This window comes from Mustela nigripes, chromosome 6, assembly GCF_022355385.1.
Source record: "Mustela nigripes isolate SB6536 chromosome 6, MUSNIG.SB6536, whole genome shotgun sequence".
Lineage (NCBI taxonomy): Eukaryota > Metazoa > Chordata > Mammalia > Carnivora > Mustelidae > Mustela > Mustela nigripes.
Window position 1 is genome coordinate 90,463,962 of NC_081562.1, and position 19,980 is coordinate 90,483,941.

The 19,980-nt window shown below is 36.7% G+C and overlaps 2 pseudogenes; both read right to left on the minus strand.

Annotated features, from left to right (window-relative positions):
• Positions 1-15,716: 15,716 nt before the first annotated feature.
• On the minus strand, positions 15,717-16,521 carry LOC132020364 (olfactory receptor 6C3-like; annotated as a pseudogene).
• Positions 16,522-18,738: 2,217 nt separating this feature from the next.
• On the minus strand, positions 18,739-19,678 carry LOC132020762 (olfactory receptor 6C1-like; annotated as a pseudogene).
• Between the last annotated feature and the right edge of the window lie 302 nt (positions 19,679-19,980).

A 19,980-nucleotide genomic window follows, 5' to 3' on the forward strand; every position in this document is an offset into this window, starting at 1 on the left:
AGAGGAGAAAACACAAACAGAAGGATTAGAGAAAGGGGATTACATATGGGAAGCTGCTGGAATTGGTCTCTGGAAGTAAACTAGTTTTATTTAGTTTAATTTAATTTAATTAATTTAATGTAAGAGAACTTCAAGACAACATAATAAAAGTAGGTGACATGTTTAAAGTAAGTTTTTACCATGTGCCACACTCTGTGTTTTACACAGAATGTTTCTTCACAAAACCTTTATTTCCCTGATTGAGAACTGATTCTAAAAAGATTTTTAAAAATCTTATTTGCAATACATGCCCTACATGAGAAGAACAGGAATTTTAACCCAGGTTTTTCTGGATATTTGATAACTGAAATAGAAATGAATGCTTCCTGTTGACTCTTCAGAATAATTCCCTGAAGGATTCCCTTCCCATTGAGAAAATCTTTGTCCTCTTACCACCACAAATTGTCTCATTTCCTCATTTCTGTCACATGAATTAGGTGTATTATTACTTAGTATTATTAGTATTAGTATTAGCATTATTACTTAGAATTATAACATAGAAAAGACGGTATGTTTGGAGGAAGGTCACTCAAATGGGGATGTGACCAAAATTTGAAAGTCAGTGAAGTTCAATTTTTAACATTGTGACAAAATTCCCAAGTTTTTACTCTGGTTCACATTCTTCTTTTCCAACCTCCTATGCCTTATCTGAAGCCACAGTTAATGAATTCTTTGACACGATGTCCTCGGACTATAGAGAGCACAGAGTTGATAGAAGGCATGGGAGCAATTAGCAGGTCGATCTACACATTCATGGGCTAAAGAAACAATGTATTTATATCGAAAATTATTTTATAGAACATTTTTTCCTTCAGAGTTTCTTCTATCTAAATGTTGGTGGTATTATTCTTTATATATGAATTCTGCTTTCTATCCCATATTATAATTTTATATTTTTCCTTTTATCTACATGAGTATTCAGTTATAGAAGCTTTATTATGCCAATACCTTGGAGTATAGGATAAGACAGCCCATGAAATCCCTTTATATTCTTTTCCTGAATAATAATAACAATAATAATACAATGCATTTTAAAGTGAAGCTAAATTTTTCTCAATAAATCAAACCAGTCCATTATCATATCCCTCATTCTGTGCATTCTCACTAAATAGTAAAGTGTTCAATTCAGAGTCATGAAGGAAGTTTTGCAATAGGATATTTAGTTTAAGATGTAGAATTTTTTATTACTGGTATGCATCATAATACTGTGAAGTTTCTTGCTCTTTTCTTCCCCTTACATGTCTGAGCTCTCTTTTTACTCACTTCACACTGTTTAGCAAAAAAAATATTGCTGTTGGTTATTTAAGGCAAATTCCAATGCTACCAGGAAAGCTTATGAAAGTCACAGGAAATGAACATTTCTTTTGCTATTTCTCAGGACTGGAGGAAGCAGGCTGAAGAGCTTTTAAACAGACATCACAGTGACATATTTTGTAATCAAACTTATGGCAATTCTAGTGTATGATCGATATCTCAATCATAAAAGTCATTGTTCTCAATAAACAATCCTCTATAATTAACATTGTGAGTACCCTCGTTGATCTGTTAAGTTATTTCTTCTTCTGATGTTTTTGGTAGAGTGATTAAAAATATATCCAAGATTCTAAAACATCATTTCAAGTTTTCCTTCCTAACTACTTATCCATGTTTATTTTACCCAGTCACATGTAAATTATGTTCACGAGATTTGTAGTCCCATTTGCTCCTTTCTTTTCAATGAATTCCACTCTATCGTGGATATCTAATTGTTGAATCAAGTGTGTCTTTCATTGAAAGTGAAAATTAACATATTGTATAAACAACTATTTGCTATTTTGTTAAATAAAATACTGGAAATGATTTTTAGGACACTTCTACCATTCCATATACATTTTGAAAAAAGAACAATAGCATTCCCCAGATAGTCCAATTTAAAAAAAAGAATTTTTAAAACCTACTAAAGATAAAGAGATTGTTTACTTTTGTAACAATTAGAAGAAGTAGTAAAGAGCACCATGATTCCACAATATAATTGGAAACTAACTTTATCACCCTGCACTCTCCCCTTAATTTAAAAGGAGAGAATTCTTTAATTCTATGTGCTAAATCCTCTCTTCATTAGTTAAAACCCCTTAAAGAAAGTTGTGAATACATATTTTCAGGAAATTTTCACCCACAAATTAGTACACAGTTTTCCAATTCTCTTTCTCTCTCACATGACACTCTTTTTTCTTGGTGTTAGATTTAGATGTGAGCCTAATTTGTCAAAGAAGAGAACAAAATATTGGTTTAATGTGGTATCTTGAGTAACAATTTGGTTTTATAGCAACCAGTTTTTTTTCTGGAACGATTCACTCCATTCCTGACCATGTTTGCTGATAGTTAATGTCATGCAAGAACTTCATGGTGACTAAATATAAAAAATCTCATGGAGAACCAATTTAGGTTTTTTTGTTGTTGTTGTTGTTGTTTTTCAGATTATTAGTTTAGTAATGTCTCAGAATATTCCTCAAATTGGTTCAGAATTTTGTTTCCCTGAGTCCCCTGGGGGAAAAAAAAAATAAATAGAAAGGGAGAATTTGGATCCCAAATAAGATCAAAGCATCAACCAGAATGAATAGGAATAACAAAGGAAAAGCAGTAATCATATAAATTACTCTCAAAATCTGTAGGTTTTCATAGAGATATTCTACATATATCTGGATTATCTCAATTTGTTAACTAGGTATCTATATTTGGGGATAATTTTTAATGTAAAGAAGGAAAGGAATTCTTAAAAAACATAAAGCATTAGCACTTAATATTTACTTATAATAAGTGATATTGTTGGGGCATTTGTGGGCGTTGCCTTCAAAGAGAAATGGATTAAAAATGCAACTTAGTCACATTATAGTATTCTGACTTTAGACAAATTACTTAATCTCTCTGAATTTTAGTTTTTCCTTCATTTAAAAGTGGGAATAATATGTCATGGAATAATCATGAGGGATAATTTAAGAAAAAGTAAAATTAAATTATACAGAATTTTTATAAAATGTACTCCCAGACAGTGGTTAATATTATCTTTATTCTTCCAAAAATAAAGTCAATGAACATATTTGAGGAATACAGCCCCACTTTAAACACCAAAACTGGGGCACCTGGGTGGCTCAGTGGGTTAAAGCCTCTGACTTCAGCTCAGGTCATGATCCCAGGGTCCTGGGATCGAGCCCTGCATCGGGTTCTCTGCTCCACAGGGAGCCTACCTCCCCCTTTCTCTCTGCTTGCCTCTCTGCCGACTTGTGATTTCTGTCTGTCAAATAAATAAATAAACAACAGCAACAGCAACAACAACAAAAACAAAAAAACAAAAAAACCCACCAAAACCATTGCACTTATCTCATTTACTCAGTATGCATTATCTCTGTTAATTTGAAGACACTGACAATGAAAGAGATTAAGTATAATAAGCAAGATCAGACATTAGATAATAGTTGATAGTAGAATTGGAATTCCTAAGTCTTTCTGCCTGAAACCAGAGCATTTACTATTTATTAAACTGTATTCAATGAGGAAGATCAAATTGAGTGACAATAGTTTTATGAAAATTAATAGAGGAATAAATTATTATGACAAGCAGGAAAGGTAACGTACTCATTTTTCATAATCTTTGATAAATACAGCTGACATAAGAAACCCAAATTATTCTATGTATTCCAATGAAAAGTTAAGGTAAACATTAATGAATCAGTGCTAAGAAAAAGAAATTTTCCATTGGCTACAACTTTACAATCTTACCTCTATTTGTCACATAAATGACAATCATCAGCTGGTTGAAATGGTTAAAAAAAAAGGAAATTGATAACTATTTCAGTTTTAGGTTAAGAGATTCAGTATTTTAAAAATCAGCCTTTCTCAATACATTGGAGTTATTTTATTTCTATAGCCAATATTCTTTTATACATTTTTCACTGTAGCTATGGAAGCAAAAATAGTGAAGAGAAGTTAGTTTTGGAATTATTTTGGGCCTTTCTGGAAGAAGATTCTATGTGGATTTTCCCCTGCATAAAGCACGTTTTATTTACCATATATGCCTATGTCTCAGAGATAATACTTCAGTGAATTAAATGTGCCAACAAGGACCTAGGGGAAAATACAGTAAGGATTGTAAAAATGTTATCAACAGTTGCACCAATATTGGAACAAGAAACTTTTGTGATAATGCCCAAAGAGATAGAAAGGGCATAAGAAATCAGCCAGAAGCACATGAAATATTTTGCATATAATCTAAATGAGAAAATAACTAAATGTGCACAGCTTTTGGGGGATGTTTCCTGAATTTATTAAATCAGGATTTCTCTCAAGAATAGAATCTTCCATTTCTTCTTTTGCTGAGTAAAATACTGAGACAACTTAATCTTATATGAAAACATTACATTTTTATCATATACTAAAACATCTCCATAAAAGTGGCTCTCCAAGCTAGTAGGTATCAAATAAATTATTCAAAAGAACTGAATATAGAATGATAACAAGAATGGGAAAAGAATATGCAGGGAATGATCCCAGTATTTTGGTACCAGTTGAAAACTGATTTGTGACCCAAGATGTTATCGATTCTGGAGAATGTTCCATGTTCACTAGAGAAGAATGTGTATTCTGTTGTTTTGGGATGGAATGTTCTGAATATACCTATGATGTCCATCCAGCATATCATCCAGTGTGTTAGTAAAAGGCCTTTATTTCCTTTGTGATATTTTGCTTGGATGATCTGTCCATTTCAGTGAGGGGGGGGTGTTAATGTGCCCTTCTATTATTGTATTATTGTTGAGTTTTTCTTTGGTTTTGTTATTTTTTGGTTCATTTAGTTGGCTGCTCCCATGTTAGGGGCATAGATATTTAAAATTGTTAGATACTCTTTTTGGACAGACCTTTGAGTATGATATAAAGTCCTCCCTCATCTCTTATTGCTGTCTTTAGCTTAAAATCTAATTTATCTGATAAACTCATTGCCACCTCAGCTTTCTTTTGATATCCATTAGCATGGTACATTGTTTTTCACCCCCTCACTTTAAATATGGAGGTGTCTTTGGGTCTAAAATGAGTTTCTTGTAGAGAGCACACTGATGGGTTTGGTGTTTTTATCCATTCTGATACCCTGTGTCTTTTGATTGGGGTATTTAGGCCATTTACATTCAGGGTAACTATTGAAAGGTATGAACTTAGACATGCTATGCCATTGTATTGCCTGTAAGGTGACTGTTACTGTATATTGTCTCTGTTCCTTTCTGGTCTACTACTTTTAGGCTCTCCTTTGCTTAGAGGACCTCTTTCACTATTTCCTATAGAGACCATTTGGTGTTTGCAAATTCTTTAAGTTTTTGTTTGTCCTGGAAGCTTTTTATATCTCCTATTTTCAGTGATAGCCTAGCTGGATATAGTATTCTTAGCTGCATGTTTTTCTCATTTAGTGCTCTGAATATATCATGACAGTCCTTTGTGTCCTGTCAGGTCTCTGTAGATAAATCTCCTGCCAATCTAATATTTTTACCATTGTTTGTTACAGACTTCTTGTCCTAGGCTGCTTTCAGGATTTTCTCTTTGTCACTAAGACTTGTAAGTTTTACCATTAGGTGATGGGCTGTGGACCTATTCTTATTGATTTTGAGGGGTAATTTCTGTGTCTCCTGGATTTTGATGATTGTTCCCCTTGCCAAATTAAGGAAATTCTTTGCTATAATTTGTGCCAATATACCTTCTCCCCCCCCTTTTCTTTTTCTTCTAGAAACCCAATTATTCTAGTATTGTTTCATCTTATGGTATTATTTAACTCTCGAATTCTCCCCTCATGGTCCGGTAGTTGTTTTCCTCTCTTTTGCTCAGCTTCATTATTCTCCATCACTTGGTCTTCTATGTCACTAACTCTCTCTTCTGTCTCATTTATTCTAGCAGTAAGAGTCTCTATTTTTTATTGCTCATCATTAATAGCTTTTTTTAATTTCAACTTCATTAGATTTTAGTTCTTTTATTATTCCTGAAAGGGATTTTACTTCTCCAGAAAGGGATTATCTAATATTTTCCATGGTTTTTTCAAGCCCAGCTAGCACCTTGATAATCTTCAATATGCACTCTAGTTCTGACATATTGCTAACATCCGTATTGATTAGGTTCCTAGCATATGATACTGCCTCTTGTTCTTTTTTTTGGGGGGGTGCATTTTTCTGCCTTATGATTTTATCCAGATAAGAATAGTTGAATGAGAGAACATGTATATATAGATACAGAAAAATAAGGGTATGCATGATGAAGGGATGGAATATGACTGTAAAGATGAAAATTTAAAAAGCTTCTAGGGGAGGAGTCAAGATGGCAGAGGATTAGCAGGCTGTTCAGGTCACAGGAGTTCAGTTAGATAGTTATCAAACCAGGTTGTGGGAGTTCAGTTGGATAGTTATCAAACCATCCAAACACCTACAAATCCAACAGGAGATCAAAGAGAAGAAGAAAAGAAATTATAGAAACAGAAAATTGACCCTTTCTGGAAAGTAAGACCTGTGGAGAAGTGAATCCAAAATGACAGGAAGATAGATCATGGTGTAAGGGGCCAGCTCCTGGCAAGCGGCAGAGCAACAGAGAACTTTTAAAAGTCTATTTCACTGAGGGACATCACTCCGGAGGCTAAGTGGGAGTGGAGCCCTCATGGGGACAGTGTTGTCTCAGGTCCCACAAGGTCACAGAAAGATCAAGGGTGTCTGACTGTAGCAGAGTGTGGAGGTGTTAGAGCAGGGAAGCCAGCTACAGAGACAGAGCCAAGGACTGAGCTCTTTGCTCAAGGTTACCTTAAACTGTGATCTGTGGCATGGTAAGGCCACTGTTCTTTGAGCATGGCCTCCACAAGTGGCAGATCCAGGGAGACACACCCCCCCCCAGAAGAGCAAAGTGTCAGGAATCTGCTGGGTTGGAGACTCCAAATGGAGTTGTGTGCCAGAGACAGAAACACTCAGTCACAGGTTGGGTGAGCCCTGAGATGGATGGAGACAATGGAGATGGCAGTGATTGAGTGCTTTTCTCTGAGGGCACACTGAGGAGAGGGGCCCCAAGCTCTTGGCTCCTCCAGACAGGAGACTGGTTGGCTGCCATTTTCATTCCCATCCTCCAGAGCTCTACAGAAAGCATTCAGGGAACAAAAGCTCCCAAAAGTGAACCCGAGCAGATTATTTAGCGCAGCCCCTGGCAAGGGTAATACAATTCCACCTTGGGCAAAGACACTTAAGAATCACTACAACAGGCCCCTCACCCAGAACATCAGCAAGAACATCCAGCCAAGAAAAAGCTCACTGATCAAGTAGAACAATGGATTCCAGAGAAAGGGAAAGCAATTCATGGAATTCATGGCTTTCTCCCCATGATTCTTTAGACTTGCAAAGTTAATTAAAATATTTTAATTTTATTTTTTTCTTATTCTAATTTTTAAACTTTTATTATTTCCTCTTTTAACATTTTTAACTAGTTTATCTTAACAATACCTTTCTTTAAAAAATCTTTTTGAACATTTATTATTATAGTCATATTTTATCCTTCACTGTATCTAACTTTACTTTTTGTATACATATAGAGTTTTTCTTCTAAAAAATTTTGGGATACAACTTCTTCTAATAGATCAAAATATACCCTAAATCTAGCACAGGGCTTTGTTTTAGTCTCCAGCCTGAAAAAATTCTCTCCACTTTCTTTTTCTTTCCTTTCCCAACCAACTTATCCTATGAACTCCTTTTTTCGAGTTTTTTAAAAAAAATTTATCCTTACGGTCATATTCCATCCCTTCATCATGTTTACCCTAATTTTTGTGTATACACACACACACACACACACACACACACACACACATATATATTTCTTTAAAATTTTGGGAGGCAATTTCTTCTAACAGACCAAAATCACCCAAAATCAAGTGTGTGGCTCTGTTTTATTCACCAGTCTAATATGTGTGTGTGTGTGTGTGTGTGTGTGTGTGTGTGTGTGTAAACAAATGAAAATGAAAATGAAAACACGACTGTTTGAAATCTTTGAGACACAGCAAAAGTGGTCCTGAGAGGAAATTATATAGCAATACAGACCTTACTCAAGAAACAAGAAATATCTCAAGTATACAACCTAACCTTACACCTAAAGGAGCTGGAGAGAGAACAGCAAAGAAAGCATAAATACAGCAGGAGAAGAGAAATATTAAAGATCAGAGCAGAAATCAATGAAATAGAAACCAAAAAAAAAAAAAAACAATAAAACAAACAAACAAAACTAGGAGCTGGTTCTTCAAAAAAAAAAAAAAAAGATTGAAAAACCCCTGGCCAGAATAAATGAAATCATTAATGAAAGAGGAGAGATCACAACTAACACCAAAGAAATACAAACAATTTTAAGAAAATATTATGAGCAACTATATGCCAGCAGATTTGATAACCTGGAAGAAACGGATGCATTCCTAGAGACATATAAACTACTACAACTGAACCAGGAAGAAATAGAAAACCTAAACAGACCAATAGCCAGTAAAGAGATTGAAGCAGTCATCAAAAATCTCCCAACAAATAAGAGTCCAGGGCCAGATAGCTTCCCAGGGGAATTACACCAAGCATTTAAAGAATTAATTCCTATTCTGAAACTGTTCCAAAAAATAGAAATAGAAGGAAAACTTCCAAACTCATTTTATGAGGCCATCATTATCTTGATCCCCAAACCAAAGACCCCATCAAAAAAGAGAATTATAGACCAATATCCTTAATGAATACAGATGCAAAAATTCTCACCAAAATATTAGCCAATAGGATCCATTAAAAAGATTACTTACCATGACTAAGTGGAATTTATTCCAGGGTTGCAAGGTTGATTCAACATCTGCAAATCAATCAATGTGATACAATACCTTAATAAAAGAAACAACAAGAACCATATGATACTCTCAATAGATGCTAAAAAAAGCATTTGACAAAGTACAGCATCATTTCTTGATCAAAACTCTTCAATGTGTAGGGATAGAGGGTATATTCCTCAATATCATCCATGCCATCTATGAAAAACCCACAATGAATATCATTCTCAATAGAGAAAAACACAGCTTTTTTGCTAAGTTCAGGAGCATGTCAGGGATGTCCATTATCACCATATTCAACATAATACTAAAAGTCCTAGCCTCAGCAATCAGACAAGAAAAAGTAATTAAAGGCATCCAAATTAGCAAAGAAGAAGCCAAACTCTCACCCTTTGCAGATGATATGATACTTTATGTGGAAAACCCAAAAGATCACTCCGAATCTGCTAGAACTTGTATAGGAATTCAGTAAAGTGTCAGTATATAAAATCAATGAACAGAAACCAGTTGCATTTCTATACACCGACAACAGGACAGAAGAAAGAGAAATTAAGGAGTCAATCCATTTACAATTGCACCCCAAACCATAAGATACCTAGGAATAAACCTAGCCAAAGAGGCAAAGAATCTGTACTCAGAAAACTTTAAAGTACTCATGAAAGAAATTGAGAAGACACAAAGAAATGAAAAATGTTCCATGCTCATGGATTGGAAGAACAAATATCGTGAAAATGTCTATGCTACCTAGAGTGAGCTACAAGTTTAATGCAATCCCTATCAAAATGCCATAATTTTTTTTCAAAGAAATTGAACAAATAATCCTAAAATCTGTATGGAACCACAAAGGCCTCAAATAGCTAGAGGTATGTTGAAAAAGAAAGCCAAAGTTGGTGGCATCACAATTCCAGACTTCAAGTTCTGTTACAAAGCTGTCATCATCAAGACAAAAACAGACACATTGATCAATGGAACAGAATAGAGAGCCTAGAAATAGATCTTCAACTCTACGGTCAACTAATCTTTGACAAAGCAGGAAAGAATGTCCAATGGAAAAAAGACAATCTCTTCAACAAATGGTGTTGGGAAAATTGGACAGCCACACGCGGAAAAATGAAACAGGACAATTTCCCTACACCACACACAATAATATACTCCAAATGGATGAAAGACCTCAATGTGAGAAAGGAATCCATCAAAATCCCTGAGGAGAACACAGGCAGCAACTCTTTAACCTCAGCCACAACAACTTCTTCCTAGAAACATCACCAAAGGCAAGAAAAGGAAGGGCAACAATGAACTATTGGGACTTCATCAAGATCAAAACTTCTGCACAGCTTAGCCTCTAGAGCAATGTCCCTCAGTGGAATAGACTTCTAAAATTCCAATTTTGTGTTCTGTTGCTCTCTCTCACTTGTCGGGGCCAGCACCGCCCCCCGTGGTCTATCTTCCTGTATGTTGCCTTGGATTCGCTTCTCTGCACCTCCTACCTTCTGGAAAGTGGTTGATTTTCTGTTCCTAGAACTGCTGCTCTTTTTCTCTTCTTTCTCTTATTGGGTTTGTAGGTGTTCAGAATGGTTTGATGATTATCTACCTGAACTCATGGACCTGATGATATTTTGGTCTCTTACTCCTCCACCATCTTCTCCTCCCCTCCTATATGCCAAGTATTATATTCAGAGTTAGTACCCTCCCTGACTATACTATAATACTATAATAATACAATTATGTACAGATAAGATAAGGTTAGTAAAAACACCAGTAAAACTGTGCTTATTATAGTAAAGCTATGAAAAATTTTCAGATCTTACAGCATTTCACACACACATACACACACATATATGTATGTATGAGAGCAAACACAAAATTTTGTGTTGTTTTTCAAGTTGGACTATTATATTGAATGTTATAGTTCAAGACCTTAGGAAAATCATTCAACATGTGTAACATCAATTTACACATTGGTAAAAAGGGATAATCATGTCTAATTTGTCATATAGCTTTGAAGATTAAATATGATATGTCATGGAACATACCTTGTCTTGCATTTGACACAAAATATATGTTCTCTATAGAAGAGTTGCTATTTGTGAAATTCCTATCAAACTTTCAGTTGGTGTAAGAGTGGCTGCTTGGGGTGCCTGGGTGGGTCAATTGGTTAAGTGGCCAACTCTTGATTTCTGCTTGGGTCATGATCTCAGAGTCTTGATTTCAAGCCCTGTGTCAGGCTCCATGTCCAGAGCAGAGTCTGCTTGTCCCTTTTCCTCTGCTCCTCTCCTCAACCATGCACATCTTCTCTCTCTGTGTCTCTTAAATAAATAAATAAATAACATTTTTTAAAAAATAAAAAATATAGTGGCTGCTTAAATATTTATCTGTTATATATTTTTATAAAAAATAATGCAGAAAATAACAAGACCTTATAAAACAAGATTTAATACCTGACTTCATATCTAGGAAACATAGGATATATGACGTTCAGATAATTTGTAAGTCGTAACATATGTATCCAAGTTTACTAACTGAATGGGAAGAACTGGACAGACACTACAGATAGTGTGCAAAAACAATGGTGCTGTAGATACTTATTTCATGATTCAGGTAACATTTAAAAGGAAAAATAATTTTATATCAGTAAGAGAAAATAATTTAAAATAAATTGAAACAATATTGACTTTAAGTCATTACAGTATAAAATATTTTTTACTGAAGTTTATTTGACACACAGTATTACATTAGTTTCAGTTGTACAATATAACATTTCAAGAAATCCATACATTATGCTGTGCTCACCACAAGTGCAGTTGCCATCTATCACCATTCAGAGCTATTAAAATAGCACTGACTACATTCGTTACGCAGTACCTTCTATTCCTGTGACTTATTTATTCCATAATTGAAAGTCTGTACATTTTACTCCCTTCACACATTTTGCCCATCACCCCCCCGCTCCTTCTGGCAACCATTGGTTTATTCTATGTATTTATGGATCTCTTTCAGTTTAGTTTGCTTCTTTACTCATTGCTTTGTTTTATTTTTGCAATTCCAAATATGTGAAATCATATGGTATCTGTCTTTCTCTGTCTGACTTACTTCATTTTGCAAAACACCCTCTAGATCAATCCACATTGTTGCTAGTGGCAACAAATATGAACAAAAGGTTCGTATGCTTTTTTTATGGCTGAGTAATTTTCTGCTATATATTTTGCAACATCTTTATACTTTCCTCTGTCAATAAACATTTGGATTGCTTCTGTATCTTGACTATTGTGAATAATGTGGCAAAAAATACGGGGCTATATATTTCTTGGAATTAGTGTTTTTGATAGAACATTTTGATTAATCAAAATAGTTGGCAAATGATTTACATTCTATAACTACTAGTTTTATATTCATAATCATAAATCCCTGACATGGAATTTTCGCCCTCGCCCCGCAAGGACGACAAGAAGCCTGGTTCAGATGCATCTTCTCTCTCTTTATTTCCGCAAGTCTACACACTTATATACGCTTACATGATCAATCAACGAGCAGGGTACAGGAGCGAGCGAATCAGGCTGTGCACCTAAACGAACAACTTCGCTAGCAACCAATGCTGTTTACTTCCTCTTTGGGTGTTCCGCTTAGTCTCACGAGGCAGTCCTAACCTGGCAACTAGCCAGGTGCCATCTTTTAATGGCGGAGGCCGCCCTGGCCAGGGGCCTGCCTCCAACATCTCCCCCTTTTTTCTTTTATGGCAGGCATCGTGCCTGTCTTAGGTTGTCAGTGGCGGGGAATATCCTTACCCGTCATCAGACGGCAGATATCAATGATCTGTGTCCTGTCTTAGGTTGGTATATTTCCCCCACCAATCTTACCCGTCGTTGACTACCGATCCAGCATACTTAGCCACACTTGGGAGGATGTTCCAGCCTCGATGGCTAACAAGGCCTGCACCATGGCTTGCTGTTGCCTAGGTTGCTGTCGCCTCCAAATTTGCAGTTTCCTTACTAGCAGAATCAAGCCCACTACAAGGATTGTCATCAGACCAATTACGCTAGCCCATTGTTTTGTAAAGGTTAACACATCTTGCAATGTTTTGATTATCTCTGGGAGGGTTGCAAGCTCACCTCTGGTGTTATTTATCTTTGTTATGCCTAGTAGCAGGTGCTGAGTACAGTTTTGGAATTCTGCGGACTAATTCCCCCGCAAGTATTGGGAGAGCTGTCGGGAGACATTCTGTAAGACATTCTGTAAGCTGTCGGGAGACATTCTGTAAGACATTCTGTAGGCTATGGGAGTTACACAAATTTCCGGGAAGGTTACTATACATCCCAGTCCCAATAGGGCCCCCCATATGTCCACTTGTTCTTGAACCAAATCCACTCTCTGGTTGACTATCAGGATTCCTGCTTGCAGATGTGCATTGATCTGAGTCTGTGTTTGAAGGGCAGTCGCCGTTCCTTCTGCAAGGGTGTTCACAGCTTCCGCAGTGGGTATAGTTGCAGCAAGCGAGACTGCTGCTGCCATGGCAGCTGCTGTAGATATAGCCAGTGCTGTCACAACGGCGGCTGTGATACCAAAATCTCTCTTCTTTCTGGGTAGCACCACCAGTAACTTGTCCTCTGGAATGGAAACTGGGATAGGAACATGGGTAGGGATACGCATAATCACAGCCAGCTTGAAGGCCATGACATTCCAGCACAGGGAAAGATAGCAATTCTTAGTTCAATTCAACGTATCATTCAGCTCACTAGCATTTGTTACAAGGAAAAGGAATGGTGGTGAGACCCATATGGGAGTGGGCTGATAAGTAATATTATTGAGATAAGACACATTAACTGTTGTCTCAAAGGTACTAGAGTCATTTTGTTTATAAGAACAGTTGAGGAATTTGCCACCATTTAACATGGACACTGCTGAGATATCAGTACATGCTCCTAGCAAGTTACAGACCTGCCATGCATCAAAGGGAGAGGAGGGAATATAAGAGAAGAGTTAGTCACTGGTAAAGGATATAGCCATGCTTTAACCACTGCTCACAGCTCTCTGGCTTGAGTCTGCCGCAGGAGGTGTAGCATCCCCAGAGTTATCATCAGCATCTTCAGCATCATGACTGGTGTTTGGAGGCAAGGCTGCACGCACCAGCCGCTCTGGGATCCAAATTGGAGCCTCCTTTTCCTGTGGAAAAACACATACAGACCCCCTACTCCATACTAACACTGGATCTGGTCCATTCCACTTTCCTGTGAGGATGTCCTTCCAAAGTACTAAAGGCTTAGGGGAAGGAGCAGCATCATTTGCATGTCTGTCTGCAGCTGATTTACCCATTTTGTCCAACGTTAAAAAATTCAAAATAAAGAGAATGGTGTTGAGCTTATCTTTAGGGGACCTGAAGGTGTCCCCTATTCCCCCTTTTTGTTTATAAAGCACATTTTTTATTGTAAGATGTGCACGCTCCACAACACTCTGTCCTTGTGGGTTATAGGGTATTCTGTGTATCAAGTGAATGTCAAGTTGTTGTAGGAAGGCTTTAAAGGGTTGTGAGGTGTAGGCTGGACCATTATCTGCCTTTAATTGGTGTGGCTTTCCCCATGCTGCGAAAGCCTGTAGGCAATGGGTGATAACATCTCTGGATTTTTCCCCCCCATATGCACTGAGACGAAAATTATTCCAGAGCAGGTATCTATAGAGACATGAACATATCTTAACTTTCCAAATTCTGAAACATGTGTGACATCCATTTGCCATATATGATTAGGTAACAAACCCTTAGGATTAACCCCCAAGGACGGTGCAGGTAGTAAGATCACACAATTTCTGCAGGAGACTACTATGTCCCATGCCTGTGCTTTTTTATGTTAAATTTGAGGCAAAGAGTTAAAGCATCCTGTTTCTTCAAATCCTCCCCTAAGTGGTCCCATTGAGGTATGTTTAGCAAGCCTTCATCTAGGAACCATAGAGCCGCCTTTTCCGCTGTATTCAAAAAGGCCCGAGCAGTTTTTGCTTTTAGTGGAGTTCCATTGGCTTTCAGCAGGTCTTCTAAAGACCCTTCCAACCACACTTTAGATACTTCAGAACACACAGACAACACAGACGCAGACGTTAAAGACTCACCGCTAAATTCTGGCTCTAAGGCCGCCCCGCTTCTTATTGCGGACTTGTACAAGTTTCCCACCACCTTTGTCGTGGTTTTACCCCCCTTACCTGCGGACTTCTCCCTTGCAAGGTTTTTCTATTTTTACTCCCCACTTTACCACGGAATTTCCACTTTTGAACGTGGCTAATGTCCCCGCTTACTTGCGGACCTTTACTCCCCACTTTCCTGCGGATTACCTTGCAAGATTCCTTTATTTAGTTCCCGGGTGCCGGCGCCATTTATCGCCCTTGCCCCGCAAGGATGACAAGAAGCCTGGTTCGGATGCATCTTCTCTCTCTTTATTTCCACAAATCTACACACTTACATATGCTTACATGACCAATCAGTAAGCAGGGTACAGGAGGGAGCGAATCAGGCTGTGCACCTAAACGAACAACTTCGCTAGCAACCAATGCTGTTTACTTCCTCTTTGGGTGTTCAGCTTAGTCTCAGGAGGCAATCCTAACCTGGCAACTAGCCAGGCGCCATCTTTTAATGGCGGAGACTGCCCTGGCCAGGGGCCTGCCTCCAACAATGGAACATTTGGATAGTTTTAAAGGAAGACACAATTCATGTTATCATGTTAACATAATTCATTATTAACACATCTATGTTATCAAGAGTGTTTAGCAAATGAGCTCAGCATTTCCTGTAGCTGTGACATGAATATAAGAAGATAATAGAAATTAGTTTAAATTTCATTTTCTTTTATTGAATCATCATGATAACATTCATTCATACTACCCAAAACTTTGATTTGTTTGTATTGGAAGGTCTGTGTGCTTTTTGGTGTAAATAAAAGTGTGTAAATAGGGTGTAAATAAAAGTGTTCAATATGAGGGCAACAGAATTATTGAGAATAGCTACTTCTTTTGTCACTAATGCCTTTTTTTTTGCAGAAGAATTGGCATATATGGAAATAGATATGGCAATCATGTGAGTCGAACAAATAGAGAAAAACATTGTTTTTCTCTTACTAGGAGATGTGATGTATATGTAAGACAAAATCACCAATGCCAAAGTAAATAGCAAAGTACCCCAACTAAGCAAAAGCCAGTTACTACAAAGAGTCATGTATCTGAATGAGACAGTTGCAAAAAGGAAAGATAGTCACATGCAAAGTGTTCAATGACATTGGAAACACAGGAATCCAGCTGAGTAATCCAGTATAAGTGGTGGGAAAATGGTCAGAAACTGGCCTAGCAATGCACATAGCATAAACAGGTTACAGAGTTTCGTGTTCTTAATGGTTGTATAATGAAGGGGCTTGCAAATGGCAATAATAGTGATCAAGGGACATGGCAATTAGAATTTGAAATTCAGTTACTTCCATGGAAAAAAAGAATAGTTGGGTGACACAACTGTTATTGGAAATGATATTATCCCTGGTGATAATTACCCCCCAGAAATCGAGGAATACATGTAATTGTAAATGAAATTTCTAAGAAAGAGAAGTTCTAGCTAAGAAATACAGAGGCCTCTGTAGATGAGAGCTCACCCAAGTTAGGGTGATGATAGTCAGGTTTCCATTGACTATCATGTTTGTGATAGTGTGACTTAACATGTTTGTGATAAATAGGCAGAGTAAAATCAGAATCAGAAATCAGGATCATCAGAAAGGCTCAACAGGACAAACTCTGATCATTGTGTGGTGGTTTCCATTTTTATTTCTTTTAAAAATGAGGGAAATTGGAAGGGGATGTGAACCATGAGAGACTATGGACTCTGAAAAACGATCTGCGGGTTTTGAAGGGGTAGGGGGTAGGAGGTTGGGGGAACCAGGTGGTGGGCATTAGAGAGGGCACTGATTACATGGAGCACTGGGTGTGGTGCAAAAACAATGAATACTATTATGCTGAAAAGAAATTAAAAAAAAAAAATGAGACAACACTGATGAATCTGGAGGACATTACCCTAAGTGAAACAAGTGGAAGGACAAAAAAATGCATGATTCCACTTATATGATGTGTTAAAAGCAGTCTATCTCATGGAAATGGAGTTGAATGGCGACTGTCTTAGGATGGAGCAGGGTCAGCAATGGGGAGTTGCTTCTAGCTGGTATAAAGTTCAGTTCTGTAAGAAGGATAAGTTTTCAAGATGTTGAAGATGAATACTGTTGAAGAACATTGTTTGCTGTACACATTTTGCCTACAGTTAACAATACTATATTGTGCCTTTAAAAATACAAGTGGGTAAATCTCGAGTTAAGTGTTCTCACCACTTTATAAATATAATTTGTGCTTATTCACAACCATAGCAGTTAACTATAGAGACCAATGTTAATAATAATAACTACTATTTATTGATAGCTAATTATGCTATGTGCTTGAAAGGTTCATTCTCATCCCTATGGTACATTATATATGCCAGATTTATCTGACACCTGATTTACCTCTGGGAAAATATATGTTGAGAGGTCATAGAAACCCTAACTTTGTCAACTATTTGCCTTCTTTCACATACAAAATATACTTCAGATAGAATGAAATTGAGAAACCATTCATAAGTTGTCTATTATATTTTGAATACCCTTCAATTTTCTATTACTTATTTTATTTTCTTCTCTATAATTCCTATGCTGTATTTCTCAGTTGAATATTTTACACAGAAATCATTAGGAAAGGTACAGCATGAATTAGGATTACAGTATATTTTCTATTACTAAATAGTGGTTTATATTATTTAGAATACTTTATTGTATCCATAATTTTCTTTCATTCTCTCTCTCACACACACATACAGAAACACACTTACATCATTCCAAAATACTTTAGGCACTTAACACCTTAAGTAGAGTGAGTGGAGGAGTAAAGTGAAATTCTAACTTTATATGAAATGGAAAATTTTGCTCTGTTATGAAGATTTTATTTTATATAAAACTTAAATGATTTTGTTTTTTAGGCATCAAGTGATTTAGACACATGCCCAGTTTCAACCTAATACAAAACTAGAAAGGAGCTATATAAATTTCAGCATCATCAGAAAGCAAAGCTTACACCATGGAATTAGAGAAATCGAACTTATTCTACATATCTAAGACAGTATTTCTTCACTATTTTCTACAGTAGGTGTATGTGTGTGTGTGTGTGTGTGTGTGTGTATGTATGTCTGCATCTACTTGTATATCTACCTATATCTAGTGAGTCATAATGGATTTTGGAAATATGGAGATGTATTTAGCAGCATAGCTACAAACATATATATGTTAAATATCTATTCTTTTTTTTAACAATAGATAAATTATATGAACACACCCTATTTAGTGGGCAATGTTTCATGGTTTTTAAATGAAAGCTTTCACATTTTTCAAAAAATAATATGGTGTTTCAAGAATTTCTTTTCCTAGAGAAACTGCAAGATGGTGAAAGGATTTCTGACAAAGATCACTGAAAATCACAAAATTATATTTTCTGTATAGAGTAAGGAAAATATCACATCAATAATTACAGTGCCTCCTCTATTCTGCGTGATAATCATTTTCCTAAACAAAATGCAAAGTAAATTACATTTACAAATTAAAAGAATTAATAATCAAGACGTTGCAACTAATCACAGTTTCAGAAGAATGGGAACCAGAAAAACTTACGAAGTTATTTCATCTGAATGGGAAATATATTAAATGTGCTTATAAACTCTTAGAAAGAAAGAATGAATAAGGATAGCAGGAAGACCACTGTGATTTAAAAGTGGCTCAAATTTTGTGTTTGTATATTTTAAATTGCCCTGTAATATGCCTAATTTGTAAAACCATAATATTTCATTTGCTTGAGAAAAATACAATCTTCCTTGCCCTGTCCATGAAGGCTCGCTTGACTTGCTGGTTCCTTAGGCTGTAAATAAAGGGGTTCAGCATGGGGGCTACTGAGGTGTTTAGCACAGCAACACCCTTGCTAAGAGACTCTCTGTCTTTTGCTGAGGGTTTAATATACATAAAAATGCAGCTGCCATAGGAGATGGAGATAACAATCATGTGGGATGAACAGGTAGAAAAAGCCTTTGTCCTCTGACTAGCAGAAGGAATCCTCAAAATTGTTCTGATGATATATATGTAGGACAGAATTATTATTACCAAGGTAAACATTAAAGTAAACAGAGACCAGGAAAATCCCATTATCTCTAGGAATTTTGTGTCTGAACAAGAAAGTTGCAGCAGGGGGTAAAAATCACAGGTAAAATGGTCAATAATATTAGTCATACAGTAATTAAGGTTTAAGAGCAACATGAGTGCAGGGAATACAATTAAGAATGAAATCAGCCATGAAGAGAAGACAAGGAGTATGCAGACTCTGGGATTCATGATGGTCATGTAATGCAGAGGTTTGCAGATGGCAATGTAACGGTCATAGGACATGGCAGCCAGGAGGTAAAATTCAGTGACTCCCAAAAGAATGAAAAAAAAAGAATTGAGCAATGCAATCATTAAAGGAAATGGTTTTATCTCCTGTAATCAGAGTACTTAGGAACTTGGGTATGCTAACAGTGGTGAATGAAACCTCTAATAAGGAGAAATTTCTGAGGAAGAAATACATGGGAGTCTGGAGGTGGGAATCCAGCAGGGTTAGGGTGATAATGGTCAGGTTCCCAGTGATGCTGAGCATGTAGGTGATGAACAGAAAGATGAAGATCACTCCCTGAAGCTGCGGGTCATCTGACAATCCCAGGAGGATGAACTCTGTTAGTTCTGTGTGGTTTCTCATTCTCCAGTTGCTTATTTGTTGTTCTCCTGCCAGACTTCTAGGAGAAAACACAAGGAAGAAACTCAAAGATAGGATTAGCAGAGGTCCAAGTTTGGAGACAGAATTTGGCAAAAAACCTACATGCTTTCATCTACAGGGGAAATTTTATGAATCTTTGACTGATTCTTCCCAAACCACAAACATCTGTGCTAAAAACCTCCTGTGAACTTCCCCACTATGCTGTGCATGTCTGAAAGTTAGGAAAAGTCTGACCTTCAAAGACTTTGCAACACAGTCCAGTGCCTGGAAGTCACAGGGGGCTT